Source organism: Chelonia mydas, chromosome 19 (assembly GCF_015237465.2).
Source record: "Chelonia mydas isolate rCheMyd1 chromosome 19, rCheMyd1.pri.v2, whole genome shotgun sequence".
NCBI lineage: Eukaryota > Metazoa > Chordata > Testudines > Cheloniidae > Chelonia > Chelonia mydas.
Window position 1 is genome coordinate 16,409,917 of NC_051259.2, and position 17,393 is coordinate 16,427,309.

A 17,393-nucleotide genomic window follows, 5' to 3' on the forward strand; every position below is an offset into this window, starting at 1 on the left:
TCACAATACATAAGGATAACCATAAGTCTCGGGGTGAGGGGGTGGGGAACACGACTATATTGCCAAGGAAAGGGAATTACTGCTTTAGATTCACCCAAGACACACAAATTTAGAAAGAGTCGACATCTTGCCAATAGCTGATTTCCCCCTCTTGGTTTTGGCAGGGGTGGAGACATTAATTCCAACGAATTTTGAAAGAATCATTACTTGGCACTAGTTTCAAAATATTAGTTTACTAATCATTTTTCACACCAGTGCATAAATTAAATCACGACCGAGTACAGGAACTGAAAATAGCAGAGAGTTTTTACACTAATCCCAAGGAGTCTCTAGACGCATACAGTGTAATTCTATTTCACAGCCACAAACAATCTTGAGGGTCTTCTTAGTAAAATGAGAGAGAATTCTGTTTTCTTGAGTTTTGGTTGTGAGGTTATAGGTTAAGATCATTGTACATGAGGAGAATGTTTCCTGGACTGTAAAATGAGAGGTGGAGGGAGCTGCTCTTCCCAGAGGCAGGGTATGTCTCCTAGTGCCGTGTTTTTCAACTTGTGCCCTGCAGATCCCCGGGGGCAGTAGAGTTGGAACAGTTTTGGGGAGTGGGAGCTGAAAGCCATTGAACAAAACTGTAAACTCTGTATATGGTGGAAGCCACTTCAATCCAGGGGGTCTGGCAGCACCCCTAGTTCCAGCACCCCTGCCTGGGGGCCTGCAGACTATGTCTAAGGGGTCCACAAAAGTTTATTGTAACCATAGAACAGTGGTTTTCAACCTGTGGTCAACAGACTATGTTTAAGATTTCCAAAGGGGTCCACACTTCTATCTGAACATTTTTAGGGGCCCCAAAATGAAAAAAGCTTGAAAACTACTGTCCTAATGGATAGAGCACCAGATTGGGACTCAGGAGACCTAGGTTCTATTCCCGGCTCTGTCACTAGCAAGCTGGGTGACTTTGGGCAAGTCATTTCCCCTTTCTGTGCCTTAGTTTCACCAACTGTAAAATGGGATAATGATAGTGACTTCCTTTGTAAAGTGCTTTGAGATCTACTGATGAAAATTGCTATATAAGAGTTAGTATGTATGTATTTATTAACTGCAGGAGACTGAGTTCAAATCACAGTTTAACTCAATGGAAATGACTTTAGTGGAGTTTCATAGTCCCAAGTGAGTGTTTGTCCACCACAAAATGGGGCAGCCTTGGCAGAGGGGGATGGGAGTGCACTGATGGAACTATAGAAATGTTCCAGGGCTGGAATAGCAGTGGGTGCTGCCAATCAGGATTGAGATGGATGGGCCAGAACTGCATATTCGTCTAAGATGACAAGTCATTTGTATTGTGCTCCTAGGACCAAACTAAAGGCAGGTATCTGCTAGTACCTCTCCTAAATCTGTGTTTGGAGGGAGCGCGCCTGAATTCCAGGCTGCATCACCATCATGTGACATTCATGTGGCTGTTGATAGTTTGTTCCTTTTTCTTCCAATTTTAATGTTTATTTTTAACTTTTTAAAAAATGCACTTTTGCAAAAATTAGTCTGTGTGACTAAAAAGCTTCTCTGTTTGGAATAGCTGCTTGAGGTTATGAAAATTTTACTGTTTAGTGTTTACACATATCATGCTGGCAAAATGCTAAGTTTCTTTTCTTTATCAGCTGAGACTTCATTTTATGGTGAGCTGAGAAGGAAAGTTGATGAGCCCGGGTGGAATCTGGGTAAAAAGAATAAAAACTTTCCTTCAACAGCAGGCGTTCCCAAATCTTTTCTTAATGGAGATTACATTCTAATAGAGGGTTTGTCTCCCGAACGCATCTCCTTCCATTGGCAATTATTTTTTGCAGTGTTGTTGTAGCCATGTCGGTCCCAGGATATTAGAGAGACAGGGTGGGTGAGGTAATATATCTTTTATTTGCTGTTGGTGAAAGAGACAAGCTTCAGGTCCTGAAGAAGAGCTCTGTGTGAGCTTGAAAGCTTGTTTCTTTCACCAACAGAAGTAGGTCCAGTAAAATATATTACCTCCCCCACATTGTCTTTCTATTTGCCAGTTATGTTGACCATCTCCCCTCTCATTCACGCTCCCATACCATTCCTGTGACAACTACAGGAATTGTTTAAATGAAAAAGGGACTTTAAGAAAGCATTTAATCTATGTATCTGTCTATGTACTTGTATGGCCCTCCTCAGTGGAGTATCTCAGTGCCTCACAGTTGTTGATGGATTTTTATGCTTACAACACACATATATTATTTCCATTTTACCACTGGGAACTGAGGCACTTTGTATATTAAATCACTCGCCTGACTTCTCACACAAAATGTGTAGCTTAGCTGGGAATTCCCGGAATTCCCCAGGTCACTTGAGTTGTAGTCCAGTGCCTGATTTTGACCTCATCTTCGTAAATGCAGAGTAACTCCACAGAAGTTACATCAGTGGAAAATTGGTGTGAGAGGAGAATCAGGCCGATTGCATATGTTTCTGGACACTTGTGTTTGTGGCTTTAAAATGCATATTGATTTGTCCTTTGTAAAGAATGTGTAAAGAGACCCATAAATGTCCCTTTAATTTTCTGCATACAGTGCTGCTGTAGCTGTGTTGATCTGTGGATATTTGAGAGACAAGGTGGGTGAGGGAATATCTTTTATTGGACCAACTTCTCTTCATGAGGGTGACAAGCTTTTGAGCTTACACAGAGCTCTTCTTCAGGTCTGGGAAAGGTACTCAGGCCAGGTCTACAGCATAAACTCCCTTCAGTGTAACTATGTTGCTCAGGGGCATGAAAAATCCACAGTCCTGAGTGATGCATTTATACCGACCTAACCCCCATGTAGACAGCGCTTTGTCGGCGGGAGAGCTTCTCCTGTCGCCGTAGCCACCGCCTCTCGGGATGGTATCTGACCTATGCCAGCAGGAGAAGCTCTCCCATCAGTGTCTGATCATCTTCACTAAAGTGCTACAGCAGTGCGGCTGCATGAAGACAAGCCCTCAGAGGAGATGGAACAGATTGTTTAGCATAAGTAGTTAACGCATATTTCAGGGGAAAAAGAAAAGGAGTACTTGTGGCACCTTAGAGATTAACAAATTTATTTGAGCATAAGCTTTTGTGAGCTACAGCTCACTTCATCGGATGCAGTGAGCTGTAGCTCACGAAAGCTTACGCTCAAATAAATTTGTTAATCTCTAAGGTGCTACAAGTACTCTTTTTCTTTTTGCGAATACAGACTAACACGGCTGCTACTCTGAAATATTTCAGGGGACCATTCAAGGTGAAGTTGTCTGTTAACACTCCTCCAGTCATAGGGAGGAAAGGAAGGTGGCAGGGGTTGTAGATTGTTGAAATAATGTCTCTGTCAGTCCATGATTTTTAGTGTCTAGCGACATTATGAATTTAAGCTCCGAGGCTTGCCTTTTTGAACGTGTTGTGCAGGGTTCCTCAGAGACTGAGGTCAGTATAGAGTGATTACTTTGTGAAAAGTGTTCATCCACAGGTGATGTGGTGTTCTTGTCTGTCATCGTTTTCCTATGTGAGTTCATTTGAAAACATAGTGAGTGTCTGGTTTCACCCACGTCGTTGTTACTGGGGCATTTAGTGCAATGAATAAGGTACACCACGTGTTGTGATAGGCAACTGTAGGACCAATAGATCTTGAAAGGTGTGTTGTGAGGAGTCCTGATCATTGTAGCAATGGAGATATGTCTGCAGGTTTTGCATGTTATTCTGGCAGGTTCTGCTGCCACTTTGGGTTATTGTGTCCTGGTCTGTGGGCAGCTCATTTCACCCCCCCCCCCTTTTTTTCTCCTCCCTATGACTGGAGGGGTGTTAACGGATAACTTCACCTTGAATGGTCCTTTGAAATATGTGTTAATTACGTATGCTAAACAATCTGTTCCATCTAGTATTTAGCTGGGACTCTGAGAACAAGTCTACACTACAAAATTAATTTGACCTAAGTTACAGTGAGTTACAGCCACCGCAGTAATTGATCCTTGTGTCGGCGGTGCACATCCTCACCTGGTGCACTTGCACTGATTTAACTGCCAGTGTGGGGCATTGTGGGATGGTCTCTGAAAGGCAGCAACAGTCGATGTAAGCAACGAAGTGTCTACACTGACATTGCATTGACCTAAGCCAAGTCTACGCTACAAAATTAAGTCGACGTAAGTTATGTTAACTTACAGTCACTGCAGTAATTAAACTGCTTTTGGATGTCCACACTACACTTTTTGTTGGCAGTGCATATCTCCACCAGGAGCACTTGCACCAATTTAACTGCAGTGTGGGGCATTGTGGGACTGCTTCTGAAAGGCAGCAACAGCCAGTGTAAGCAATGCAGTGTCTACACTAACTCTGCGTCGACCTAACTACATTGACTTGGCGCTATGCCTCTCACGGAGGTGGAGCTAGTAAGTTGGTGAAGTGGGCGATTTACATCAGTGGGAGCTACGTTGTAGTGCAGACACTTCCAGAATTAGGTCGATGTAAACTGCCTTACGTTGACTAACTCTGTAATATAGACCAGGCCTGAGTAAATTTGCCAGACCTGAGGAAGAGCTTTGCACATGGGAGGATGGACGCTTTAACGCTTGTCTTTCTCATCAACAGAAGTTGGTCCAATAAAAACTATTACCTCACCCACCTTGTCTCCCTTGTATTTTCTAACAATTATCTGTTGCTAAAGAGGGATAAAATCCAAAATAATTTGTAGCCTCCCCCCACCCCCCCCCGGCACTTGGGATAAGGGGGAAGTTTGAAAACTACATTCTAGAGGACAAATCCGTGGATGCAGAGTGTGTGTCGGATGGCGCTGAGGTTCAGATGTGCAAAGTGAAATGACTGGCCCCGACCAGCATGTCAAGAAGCCTCCCACTGTGCTGAGCTTCCTGCTCGCATGTGCTGTCGCGGGTGCTTCCTGAGATACCAATTCCCATATCTTTGTAATTGAACAGCCCATCTTCCCATGTGCACAGCCGTATCCCTCCATTCTCCTCCCTGCCTCCAGCCTTCTCACACAGCTGCTGCTCCTTCTTTCTTTTTAAGAGAAACAGAACACGTGGCTGTGGTAAGAAGACTATGAGGAGCTGCAAAACCAAAGGGAAATACAGCTAACAGGGTCTGGAAAGGCGCCTTTAGTCTTCACCGTCCACACTCATTTGTGTCCTGGACAATGGGTGGGCTCCCCTTGTACTTCTCACTTGGGCTGCCTTGGCATTGGCGGGCATAGTTCCCACTCCTTCATTCAGCTGCATGTGCTCAGGGTGCTGCTGGGTCGCCAGCACTGGCTCAGGCTTAGGCGAGTCTTTTCTAATGGGGGGGTCTCCAGGATTCAACGTTCACCCCAGGCTGGCCTCGCAGCTCTGACACATCTCAAGTGTCCCGCTGGCAGCAGCCGTCCGGCTAGGAGAAGCCCCTGGAGTCCTCCCTTCTCCAGCGAAGGAGACGGTGGAGTGGCAGTAGCAGCAACGTTAATCGATACCCAGTGGAAGAGAGGCTGGGGAAAGGCTGGAAAACCCTCCCCCCACCCCCCGCCCACCCCAACCAGCTCCTGGAAATTCCCTCCCTCCCAGTGCTGGCATCATGTTGGGAGTGGCCAGGGGACTCTCTCTTTCGCTGTTTACACAACAGAACAGCAGGGAGTGGCCTGTGGACTCTGCCCAGTGCTGGCACCAGGGAGTGGATATGGCCTGGATGTGAACAGGGTGGTTAGGAGCTTGACAGGATCCAATGTGACTTTCCTCCATCCTCAGCAAGAGGGCCAGGTAAACAGACGTCCACGCCTCCCCCTGTAAAGCCCCAGGAACTTTGAAACTCCCCTTCCTGTTGTCTTGGCAAGTGCTCATGTGTCATCTGGCCAGGTGACAATGGCTGCTCCATGGAGCAAACAATCCCTTGCGTGGAGCAAAGCTGAGCTCCTGGAGCTGAACAGTGTTTGGGGAGAGGGGGCTGTGCAGGGACCCAGGGTGCCCCGCAAACACCCCCCCCCACCTTCCCACAAGACCTATTGTCAAAATGGAGAGCGCGCACTGCGGGGTAGCTGCCCTCAGTGCGCTGCTCTCATCAGGGATGGAAGTGCTGCAAAGGTGAACACTCTCTGACACCTGTGGAAGTAAGTGAGTACACAAACCAGCGCTTTTCTTTCACCGGTTCACTATCACCGTTGAAACTGACAGCACAAAAACTCTGCAAGGGTAGACATAGCCTGAGGCATTGCAAGTCATGTCCACCGAGTGCTGATCTGGGCCAGATTTTGGGGTGACCCACCAAACTCATTTTTACTTGTGATATAACCAAGGCTTGGACTTGGATTTCCAAAGGTGAAAGACTAACACACTCAGCCACTGTAGCACCACACCTGTTCCTGCTGCATACTTCCGGTGCTCAGGGCTCCCATGAGTCTTCAGTTTGCCTGTTTTCAATTTTATAGTAAAACTAGAAAGCAAAGGGTGAAGGTGGAAAAAATACCGTTCTCCTGTGGCCTGTGACCTCAAACTTCAGGTGAAAGGAGGCCACTTGGTTCAGTATAACATTCAATTTAGTCTACATAATAACTCGCTTCTGGACTTTTAAGTGAATAGCTGCCTGTGAATAGTAGATACACTTTATAAATTTGTGTGGCTCCATTAAGAAGGGTAAGCATTCGGTTAATGGCCTTAGGATATCTGTAGCCTAGACTGAGAACGCAAGCTAAAAAGCCAGTGGCTTGTGCTATGCAAGTAGCATTGTCATTAGCAGTCAGACATGGAGGGAGCAAGGTCTCATGGTTAAAGCACAGTGTGGTGATTTCTAAGTGCTGATGTTCACTTTCCCCCGACTCGCTGTGTGACCGTGGGCCCAATCGTTCCGTGTGTGTAAAATCGAGACAAGGATAGTTAGCTGCACAAGAGAGTTTGATGTGGAGCTTCATTAATATTTATCTGGTGCTTTGAACTCTTTAGTAGAAAAGCCACTATGTAAGGAAGTAAGTGGCATTCCTTTGCTATGGCACAGTATGTGAGGGAGAGACTAGAGCTGTCATTTTATTTTCAGGATTTGGTAAACTGAGGCACAGTAGATGCAAGTCACAATGTCCGTGCCGTATTATTTGTGGGCCATTATTTAAGAATTAAAATGTGGTATAAAGTTTTATTTATTTATAAAAATGTGGGAGCTCCTTGAAGGTGCATTTGTTGCAACAGTTGATGCTGTCTTTACATTTTGACTTTAAAAAAAGCGACCCTCTGTCGACTAGAATCATGTGTTAACAAAAAGTGTTTAAATGAATTTGTAAATTGGAGGAATATTCAAAGTCATTTATTTCCTGTGCTGAGTTCATTTTATTGTTCAGCCTCTGTTTTGGGGATTTCCAATATGAGAATAAATGCTGGGAGACTGTCAACCTGATGAGACACACCCTGCTATTTCAGTCCAGCGCTCCCTCTCCTGCCTCCCAATGCTGTTGATGCTGCTCAGCCACGAGCAATGTTGAGGCACTGCAACTCATGTCAATAGAGTGCTGATCAGGATAGATTTTGTGTTGATTTTAGTGTTTAAAAGAGTACTATATAAACCACCAAACTCACTTTTACTTGTGATATAACCAAAACTCCAATGTTACAGTTCTGAGCTGCCAAATGAGAACCCGTTTCATACAGCTATGTGTTGATTTTATAAATAATTTTTGAAGTTGGTCTGTTAGATTTTGTCTCATACTGTTAGGGATTTCGGAGTATCCTTGGGACCTCCCTGGCTATTTTGTTTGGAACTAGACACCTAACCTAGATCCACAGATACACACTCAAGTTGCAATGGGGGAGGTTTAGGTTGGATATTTCAAGTTGCAGTGGGGGAGGTTTAGGTTGGATATTAGGAAAAACTTTTTCACTAGGAGGGTGATGAAACACTGGAATGTGTTACCTAGGGAGGTGGTGGAATCTCCTTCCTTAGAAGTTTTTAAGGTCAGGCTTGACAAAGCCCTGGCTGGGATGATTTAGTTGGGGATTGGTCCTGCTTTGAGCAGGGGGTTGGACTAGATGACCTCCTGAGGTCCCTTCCAACCCTGATATTCTATGATTCTATGAAAAGGATCTTTAGGGCCAAATTTCTAAAGTGGCCACCCTTTGGTGAGCGCTAACGCTCACTAACTACTCACAAGTCTAACTACCTGACTGCAGGTGCAAAGTCCTCTGGCTTGCTCCCACAGGTCGTTTCAAGAGCGCAAAAATGTGATTGCAAATTTTGTAAGTGCAAATTTCGCCCACAAAAGAGGATATCAAGCCTTAGCATTTTGAGGACTGAGCATTGGCAGCATGGTTGGGGGACTAAGGAATGAAATATCAGGGAAGCTGCATATCTGGTATGCACTGAATTAGCAGAGCAGGATGTGGGGGGGGAATGGAATATCTGGAGGTCCAGATTAATGTGCATTGGTAGAACAGTGTGGGAGAAGTCAGTGCAGCACTTGTATGCATTGATCCTTATTCAAGACTTTATCAGCCATTGTCTTCATTAGCATCTATTGTAATTTAGCTAGAAATTAAAATATAATTAAATAAATAAATAAACTGAGTTCCTATCCTCAGACATTCTATTCAACAGCACAGCGAGTGATGGGCCAATGTGCTATATTGTAGGCTAGGGACAACTGCCTCATGGTGGCCCAGTATCTCAGCTGCAGTATCATCAGATGACGTTTTGTCACTACACTGCCAGTGAAGTGAAAAATCGGTTCTTAGAGCTGTGTGAGTACTGTGTGTTGCTTGCCAAAAAAAAATGTTATTAACAGAACCAACTCAACTATGGGAGAGGGCCCTGTATTTCATTCTGACTCGGGGATAGTTTATAATTGTATAAATGAAACTCCAGTTGCAGGATGAAATTCCACTCTCTTGAAGACAATTGGTTGTGCAGTACAACTGACGGCACAATTTGAGGGCAGTGGGCATGGGAAGTGCATATTGTAGGCTGCGGAAGGCTTTGCCTCCCCAAACAGCCCAGCATGGCCCTGCCCACGCTCTGCCCCAGGCCCCCTCCTGCTTGCCCTTCCCTTGACTCCAGCCCAGGAAGGGTGCTCATCTTCCAACTGGGAAGCGGGCTGAAGGTAGGGCGGCCACAGCAGGCCTGCGGCTGGGACTTGGGGTGGCTGGGGCCACCCAGCACTGGGGGGCCCCCCAGATGCTGGGGCCACACTGCCTGGTGCTGTGGGGGAGGCTGCAAGTGCTGGGGCTGCCCACCCTGTGCTCTGGGAGGGGCTGAGGTCACTGAGGCTGGGGGCCACATGGTCTGCCCAGCACTTGGGGGTGGGGGGCGCACACCACCCACCTGCCTGTCTGGCACTCAGGAGGCTGCGCGCTACCCACCTGCCCAGTGCTTGGGGGCTGGGGTGGGGGTGGAGGGGCTGGTGGCCACAGGGAGGGAGGAGGCTCTGGGCTCTGGCAGGAGGAGGGGGTGGGAGAGGAGAGGCCTCTGGCGGGAGGGGCAGGCCTGGTTGGCCTCCCCAAGCTGGCAGTTCACCTGCCATCCATGGCAGTGGATTTGCTCAGGTGTCTGTGAGGTCTGAATTTAGCCTGCAGATATTTATATTATTGGTGAGGACTGAAATGAACCTCAAATTCCAGAGGGAATTTTTAGTGCTGGTAGTTAGGAAGAAAACATCTCTATATTTGAATGCAGAGCACATTTGGCACCTGGAAATGGACTGCACTTAATTTACTCAGAGCCCGAGAAGGGCTCAAACAACACCTCCTACCCCAATCTAAGCAGTTTAGGGGAAGAGCTGTGGAATCTGAACCTTTGATCTGAATTGTTGAAATCCAGATCTGAATTTTGAGGCTCCTCTCAGCTCTGCCGCACCCACCTAGAGCTGTGCTCTGCCTGATGCCTACGTGGCTGACATAAACAAGCCTGTGATTTCCTGCATGCTGTCACACTGGCAGAAGGGGTAACCCTGGGGATGTCCTTTTCATGAACATGCATGTCACCATCTTAGTGAACCTGCCTAGTGAGGTTAACCGAGCCGCTAAGGACTCCTCCACCTGTTGGGACTGGGTTTGTGTACTCTCTCTGTTACCAGGCAAACTGCTCCATCAGGGCACCTGGTGTCAGTCCTGTGCTAACACTGCTGAGATGGCATTTTAATATATTTGTTTAATAATCACAGTGTGGTGTTGTTTTTCAGACTGAATTAAACCCTGAGCAAAAAAAGGAGGCACCCCATCAAAATTAAAGAAAATCAGTTCCACTGTAAGTAATCTCTGTTTTGTTTTAATGATTTAAAGTGGGTATAAGTCGAATATATATTCTGCCCTTCATACTGAAACAGTAGGACTTGGTTTTCTATTTGGTTGGTTGCTTGAGCTCTTTGCTCCAATATTTCTAGAGACATTTGCCAGATAAGCTTATCAAGAATGTAACTAATCCAACATCACGTTAGCTTGTTTAACTTATATTAATGACTCCAGTTACCAAAAATAATGACCGAAGCTGTGCTAATGCTCACGCAGATCACTGGTTACATCATAATTCCGTCTTGGTCACAAATATTTCTCTTTGAAGGTCTATGGCAGCATATCTTCTGTCACTCAAACCCATGTGCAAGAACTAGTTATCAGGAACATACAATACAGGAAGCAGAGAGTACTGTACTTACAACTCCATATGCTTTATTCATAGCTTGTATATTGGTTTTGTGTGGAAATATCTTACCATGTTTCACAGGAAAAAAAGAGACAAGATCTCTTGCAGTATATTTTGTTATATGGGGGAAAGAACTCATTGACCTTCTGTGAACTTCATTCAGAACCAAAGATTGTTTGTTATGATTCCTCAGTGAGAATACATATAGCAGAGGCAGAGTTTCCACCGGAAGAACTTCAGACTAAGCAGGATGATCTTGTTCTAATTGAAACATACCCTAATGTATGAGAAAATAATTCCTTCTCTAGGGGTGTTCCTGAAAGCAGAGTTTTGTCACTTTGATGAAGAAGTTTCATCACGGCTTTCAGTTTAAACTGAAAACAATTTATAAAACAACATAGGTTGCAAGTTTTCAAGAATTGCTTTTTCAAAACAAACTTGGGGACAAAAAAACCCCTCCCAAAACAAACAAAAATAAAACAAAACAAAACTCCTCAAACTCAGCAGAAAATGGTCTGGCTCCTGGAAGGGTACTTTTAATGAAATTCTCATCCCGATCACAAGTCAGCTGTGAATTACAGCCTGTAGCACTCCTCGTGCTGTGGGTCTCACCCCAAGTGACATAACAAGCACCTTGTCTATGTGTTGCAGTACACACATAAGATGACGTTCTCCCCGTGCTGGGGTCAAGCACTGGGCATAGGCATGACTCAAGTCCTGCTTCAGCCCTATTTTGAAGGCTTGGATGAGTTTTTAGTGGTTTATGGACCTTGTGACTGGCCCTCTGCACAGGGTTGAGTTCCAGCACATGCAGGAATGTAGGATGCAAACAATAGATGAGACTGTTTAAAAAAGCATTTATAAGTATTTTGTAAAAAAATTGGGGTGGAATTTTGGTCCCATTGAAGTCAGTGGGAATTTTGTTATTGACTTCAGTGAGGACAGAACGTCACCCTTTGTGTTTGCCACTGCTAATAAAGCAGCCAATTTCTCTTCAAATATACCCGTTTTGGGGTCGAGTAAACCTATCTAGGGAGATACAAAGTTCTAATGCAGCCAGGCATTTTTCAGATACTGGAAATGAATAAAAATAACAACCAAAACCCCTAGCTTGAATGTCTTTCGTATTTCCCCACAGACATTCAAAAGTAGCTAAGATGTAGGTGTCATCAGATCAGAATCTTCTTAAAGATCTGTTGATGTGGTGGCAACACAGTGTTCTGCTTTGCAGTAGTGTTGGGAAATCAAAGGGAGTGAAGGGTAATAGACCATGTACCACAGGAGAAAGCAGAGGGGTGAACAGAGAGTTCGGGGTGAATATAAAAGCCTGAGAGGAAAAGAGGGGCTGCTTTTCAAAGAAAGAGAGGGGAGAAAATTAATACAAAACAGATTGAATAGTACAGCAAGATCAGGATAAAAAAGAAAATGGCATGGAGATGGACAGTATATGTTGGAGAATGGAAAGAGCTTGGGACAGCAATTTGAAGAAGGGACTAATCAAGAAAATAAATCTGGCCTGATTCCCCCTTCCCCTGTGGCCACTTTGCGTTGCTCAGGGGGTACAAAGCAGCCAAATTCTGGCCAGAAGTGGCCAGTGGAGAATTTCCCTTGTGTATGGGAATGCTCTGCTGGTGTTAAGTTGTCAGAGTCAGCATATCCACCTCCTGCACCAGCCACCTCCTTTTCTCCTCCAGCATAAGTGCCGTGTTGGCAGAACAAGAGAACATGGGGGAACAGAACTCCACTACATTTCTTCTCTACTGGCATAATGTAGAGCAGCTCCTCAGCTGCTCTAACTTATCTCAGAGCTAGGGAGTGGAGGGTCAGACAACCAAAACCAGCCCCTGAGAGGCACCCCACACACTACTTTATCCTGTGCCAAGCAGAGTTCAGACACACGGGAAAACCTTGCCCCCTACTTTTAGGTTAATGACATTTATTCTTGCTCCTTTATTTATTGTACTTTCCCTGGAGAATTATAATTCTGGGGTGAGGGGATTGGTTTTAGAACTTTTTTGTTCTGTTAACGTTGCCAACTACTTTGGATACAGTCATTCAGTAACTGAAGAAAAAGATAGAAAGTATCTTGAATTTCTCCAGAATGCCCACACTTGATGAGTTGTCAATTGATTGGTTTTTTTTAAATGTTAACTGCCATGCAAAGATCCCAGCAGAAACAGCTGGTATCGACTTCTTCATTGGAGAAGGCTAGAGATCGTGTTTGGGTTGACACAACGAATCATCTCAAAGCCCTCCCCCAAATCATAAAGGTGCCATTGTCCACAGAGTTGTGATCATGGAGGCCATAGGAGAAAGCAAAATGCAGACTTCTTTCTGGCCTATCGCAGAGTGCTGTAGCTGGCAGTTTTTAATGCATGGGTTTGAGCTTGTGAGAGAGAGAGAGAGAGAGAGAGAGAGAGAGAGAGAGCTCACAGCTTTCTTAAAAAGTCTCTGCTTAGATCCATTTCCAGCAAACTAAAGTAGTAAGAAAAAAAATGCCAGACCGCTTCTGTCTTATCTTACTGGTGTGCTGAGCAAAGAGCACTGATTTTAAACAAAAAGTAACACTATCACTTCATTTACAGGACATTTTGTAATCTTGTAGCGCCATGTTCATGATGCAGAATGTTAACTAAAACAGAGAAATGATACTGAAGTTGATTCTCTTCATGGGAATCTGGGGACTTGAGTCTGTTACATCCCACGTTCTCCTTTCACACTCCCATGATCCATCTGCGCACCGTAAAAGTAAATATGACGAGAAGCTGGTGGCTAAATTAATGTTCTATTCCATAGACTACTGCTGGCATGAGGGCATCACAGAGAGGCAGCTGTGTCGAAACTACAATGCACTGGTGTAAGTCTAGAAATGACCCCAGAGCAGGGTAATTCTTAAACTTGTGACAAGGACATGCAGTTAATCATCAGTGCTACCAAAAACGATGAGTGTTCTGCCTCAAGCTGACTGGTCCCAGCTGGTGTTAGTCAGACGTACGCTGGCAGCCAGGACCGTTTAAAAAGAAGGTTTCAAAACGATAATGAATTGCTCCTTTTAGCAACAAACTTGTGAATAAGATAAGGCATCCTCTTTAGATTGCTGTTGCAAGTCCGCGAGGTGCTCAGCAGATAGTGGAAGGGCATGAAGCTCCAGGACAAACGTGAGCACTGAGCAGAATCCACGTGTAGACAAAAGGAAGTAAGTCTCAAGTTCCTTTGAGCGCGGGTTCACAAAGGTCCTGTCTACCCTAGAAAGAACGGTGTGCTAGCTAATGCGCTATAAGCGGTGTTTAAAAATGTGCTAGCAGTTAGTGTGGATAGGGTTTGATCCTTTCCAGCACAAGCCAGCTGGTTGTGACGAATGCTAGGATGCTGCCACCTTTTTCAACTCCATTAATTAAAGATGGTAGCTGGCAGGTTTTTAGAATAACACCTTTGTTTTCTAGTTGAGACAGGGCCTCACTCACAGAGACAATGGGATGGTCAAACACAACCATCAGCTAGGCAACATGTTCCCCTGTTGAGCCTCACTGCTGTCATGCTGTCATTTCCAGTAGTGAATTGGGGATTGTGGAGCAGTACTCTCCATAACACAGGATGGGGATTCCTTGTATTCCTCATCCAGCTCAGCACCATTTACCTCATGCTCACGTACCAACACGTTCCATCTGGCCAGGATCAAACTGTTAAGTAGCAGCATTTTGATTAAGATGTTTTATTAAATCAATTGATCCCTCTTCATAGAATCATAGAACTGGAAGGGACCTCGAGAGGTCATCTAGTCCAGTCCCCTGCGCTCATGGCAGGACTAAGTATTATCTAGACCATCCCTGACAGGTGTTTGTCTAACCTGCTCTTAAAAATCTCCAATGATGGAGATTCCATCACCTCCCTAGGCAGTTTACTCCAGTGCTTAACCTTGAGGCTCACGCACAGCCATTAGCATGCAAAGGCACACCCAGCAAAGTTACATGAATGCTCTCCGAGCCACTCAGGAACTGGGACACCTGCAAATCTCCCAGCCCCAGCATTGCACCCCAGAAATGTGTATGTTACACTATTCAAGACCCTCTTGATCAGTGTAAGCTCGTTAGTTTGTCATTTCATCAAAGCAAATTATCATACCACAACCTTTGTTAACCTGAGTAGGGATTCCCCCAGACACTTCAACCAAAAACACACTGGTTGAGATAAAATATGAAAACAAGTTTATTAACTATGGTGTGACCGGGATCCCAGGGGTGCCGCACTGAGGTTACTCAATTAGGGTGAACTACAAAGAATGGGGCAGACAATCCCCAAAGCTGGTGGATATTCCAATCCTTAGATTTACCAAGCCAGCACAAAACAGCTTCTATAATACCTTGCTCATTACCCAGAAGCCAACAACACAGTTCCCTTAAAGCCACCCAGCCTCAGGCCTCAACCCCCACACCCAAGTCAAATATGATGAGGATTACTGAAAATCTTATTCATCATATAAGAAAGTTCTACCAATCCCAAAGGATTGGACACATTACCTCCCAGGTTAATTAATATTCCAGATTTTACCCAAATACACGCTTACAGCCAATTCTTATTAACTAAACTAAAATTTATTAAAAAAGAAAAGAGAGAGAGTATTGGTTAAAAGATCAGAATACATACAGGCATGAGTACAGTTCTGAGATCAGATTCATAGTAGAGATGATGAGCTTTGTAGTTGCAAAGAATTCTTTCAGGATTAGTCCATAGGTTATAGTCCAATGTTCATAATCAGGGTGATGCAGATAGGACTGGAAATCTCAGTCTTATGACTTAAGCTTCACTGCATGAAGCATCAAGCAGATCTGAGATAAGGATCAGGACCCAAAGGTTTTTATACAGTTTCAGGCCTTCTTTTGACAGCTTGAAGTCCTTAGGCGAACAATAGGCAATCATAGAGACTCTGAAGTAGACCTGTTTCCTAAGCATCACCGGTAATTAGCTACATGGATTAACATAAGGCAATTGCCTGTTTTCCACCACTCACAGGTGATTTGCTGTACATTTCAAAGAGAGATGAATACATTGATATCACTATATCTACAATTAATTTAAATGTTAATATTTCCTTTTGATCTCTTAATTAACAGAATACAGCATAGACAGGGACTGTTTGACTACACTGTTAACCTCTAACAAGATATGTGTACACACATACAATTAATATCACCTCTAACATCTAACAATATAGGTTTGCATTTCAAAGTTCTAGCCTATCTGCCATGGAATGGCCCTAATTACCATTCACATACTTTTCTAACATGTCTCTAAAGTTTGGATCTGGATCCTTTATCCTGCAGGATGCTTAACTCTTTCAGGCCATGCATCATACTTTGTATAAGATTTGTTGCAATTATATAACAGTGGTAGAAACAATGATTTGCATGGTCATATTCCAGTCAGATAATGTCACATATGGAAAGATAGATTTTAAGTGATTATAAGTGATACAAGCATAAAAAGTCAGAATTGGTTACAAAAGGAAATAAAATGATAAAATTACAATCTAATTCCTAAACTTTACCAAGATAAGTAAAATTTGAAGCAAGCAACTTTCTCATTACACCAGATGCTGCAGGCAGTTTACAGTGCATAGTTCTTAGTTTGCAGGCTGGATCCCCTTACAGCCTGGGACCATTCCTCTAGTTCAATGATGCTTCTTTGTCTTTCAAACGATCTTGCTCTATGAGTAGAGGTGAGGGGAGGAGAGGTAATTTGGGTGTAGTGTGTTCTCCCTTCTTATACCCCAACTCCTCGTACTGGAACAATCCTTGCTGTGTCATGGGGTTAGGCAGTCCGATTGGCTACCTGCCCTACAATCACTCCTTCATATGAATTGCAGATTCTTGCTTGCACCTTCTATATATGTGCAGCTTGACATTCAAGGCCTTTATTTACTGTCCTTTGTTACCTCTGAGGGGTTAGTCTGTGGGTGTTTCCCAGACTCACAGTATGTTTCAAGAACAAACCTATAACAAAATCTCATATCTCCATATACAATGTTGATGCACAAATTTTGACAGGACAACAATGTTCAGCAAATTATGACTTTTCAAATGATACCACACAAGGCATACTTTGTACAAAATATATCATAACCCCATATAAAAGTGGTGAATATGGTTGTTACAGGGTATTATTTTGAGGTACAGTGTGTCACAACATTGTACTTGCCAGTTGTTCCTACTTAAGAGACACAATCCAATTTTTCTCACAAGACACTGGCTGTCTTCCGTTCCATCCCTCTAAGAAGCTCTCCTATTCTCCTTAAAAGCTTTTGTTTGTTGACTGGCACAACAGGTTAACAGAGTCTCATATCCAAGTTCACTGTAAGTGGGTTGCCCTATATAACCAATTCACCTGATTTTCAGAGGTGCTGAGCTCCCCCTTTCTTCAGTTGGAGTTATGGGTGCTCAGCATCTCTGAAATGAAAATCAGACTTTTTATTTTGGTGACTAAATTTAGGCACTCAGGTTTGAAAATTGCAGCCCCCATATTCAGAATATGCTCTAGATAAGGATATTGCAGATGGGAGAGAACTGTAACCTCTATGCATATGATTAAAAAAAAAAGTGATATAATACCGTTAATGCAATTAACTCCAGTGACAGGAGAGAGTCTCAGAGACATGCTCCAAAACAGCTGTATTATTCCTTTAAGTCCTTTAACATGCTGAAAGCTCACAAAGCTAAGTTCCTCTCTTATACTGACATGTACAGGTATCCATTGCAGGGTGCTGAAATTCCAAAGATTCTTTCTGGGAGTTGCCGTT

General features: G+C 44.1%; 1 protein-coding gene across 9 annotated transcripts in view; it reads left to right on the plus strand.

Annotated features, from left to right (window-relative positions):
* The window catches only part of HIVEP3 (HIVEP zinc finger 3), a 468,378-nt gene that overhangs the window by 352,911 nt on the left and 98,074 nt on the right, over positions 1–17,393 (plus strand). For 8 of the 9 annotated variants that reach the window (XM_043532150.1, XM_043532145.1, XM_043532143.1 and 5 more), the window contains one exon: positions 10,143–10,207. The gene's annotated coding sequence lies outside the window, so the exon portion shown is untranslated. Of the gene's footprint in view, positions 1–10,142; positions 10,208–13,693; positions 13,797–17,393 lie in introns of all 9 variants that reach the window. The other variant, XM_043532149.1, reaches the window with a different exon arrangement.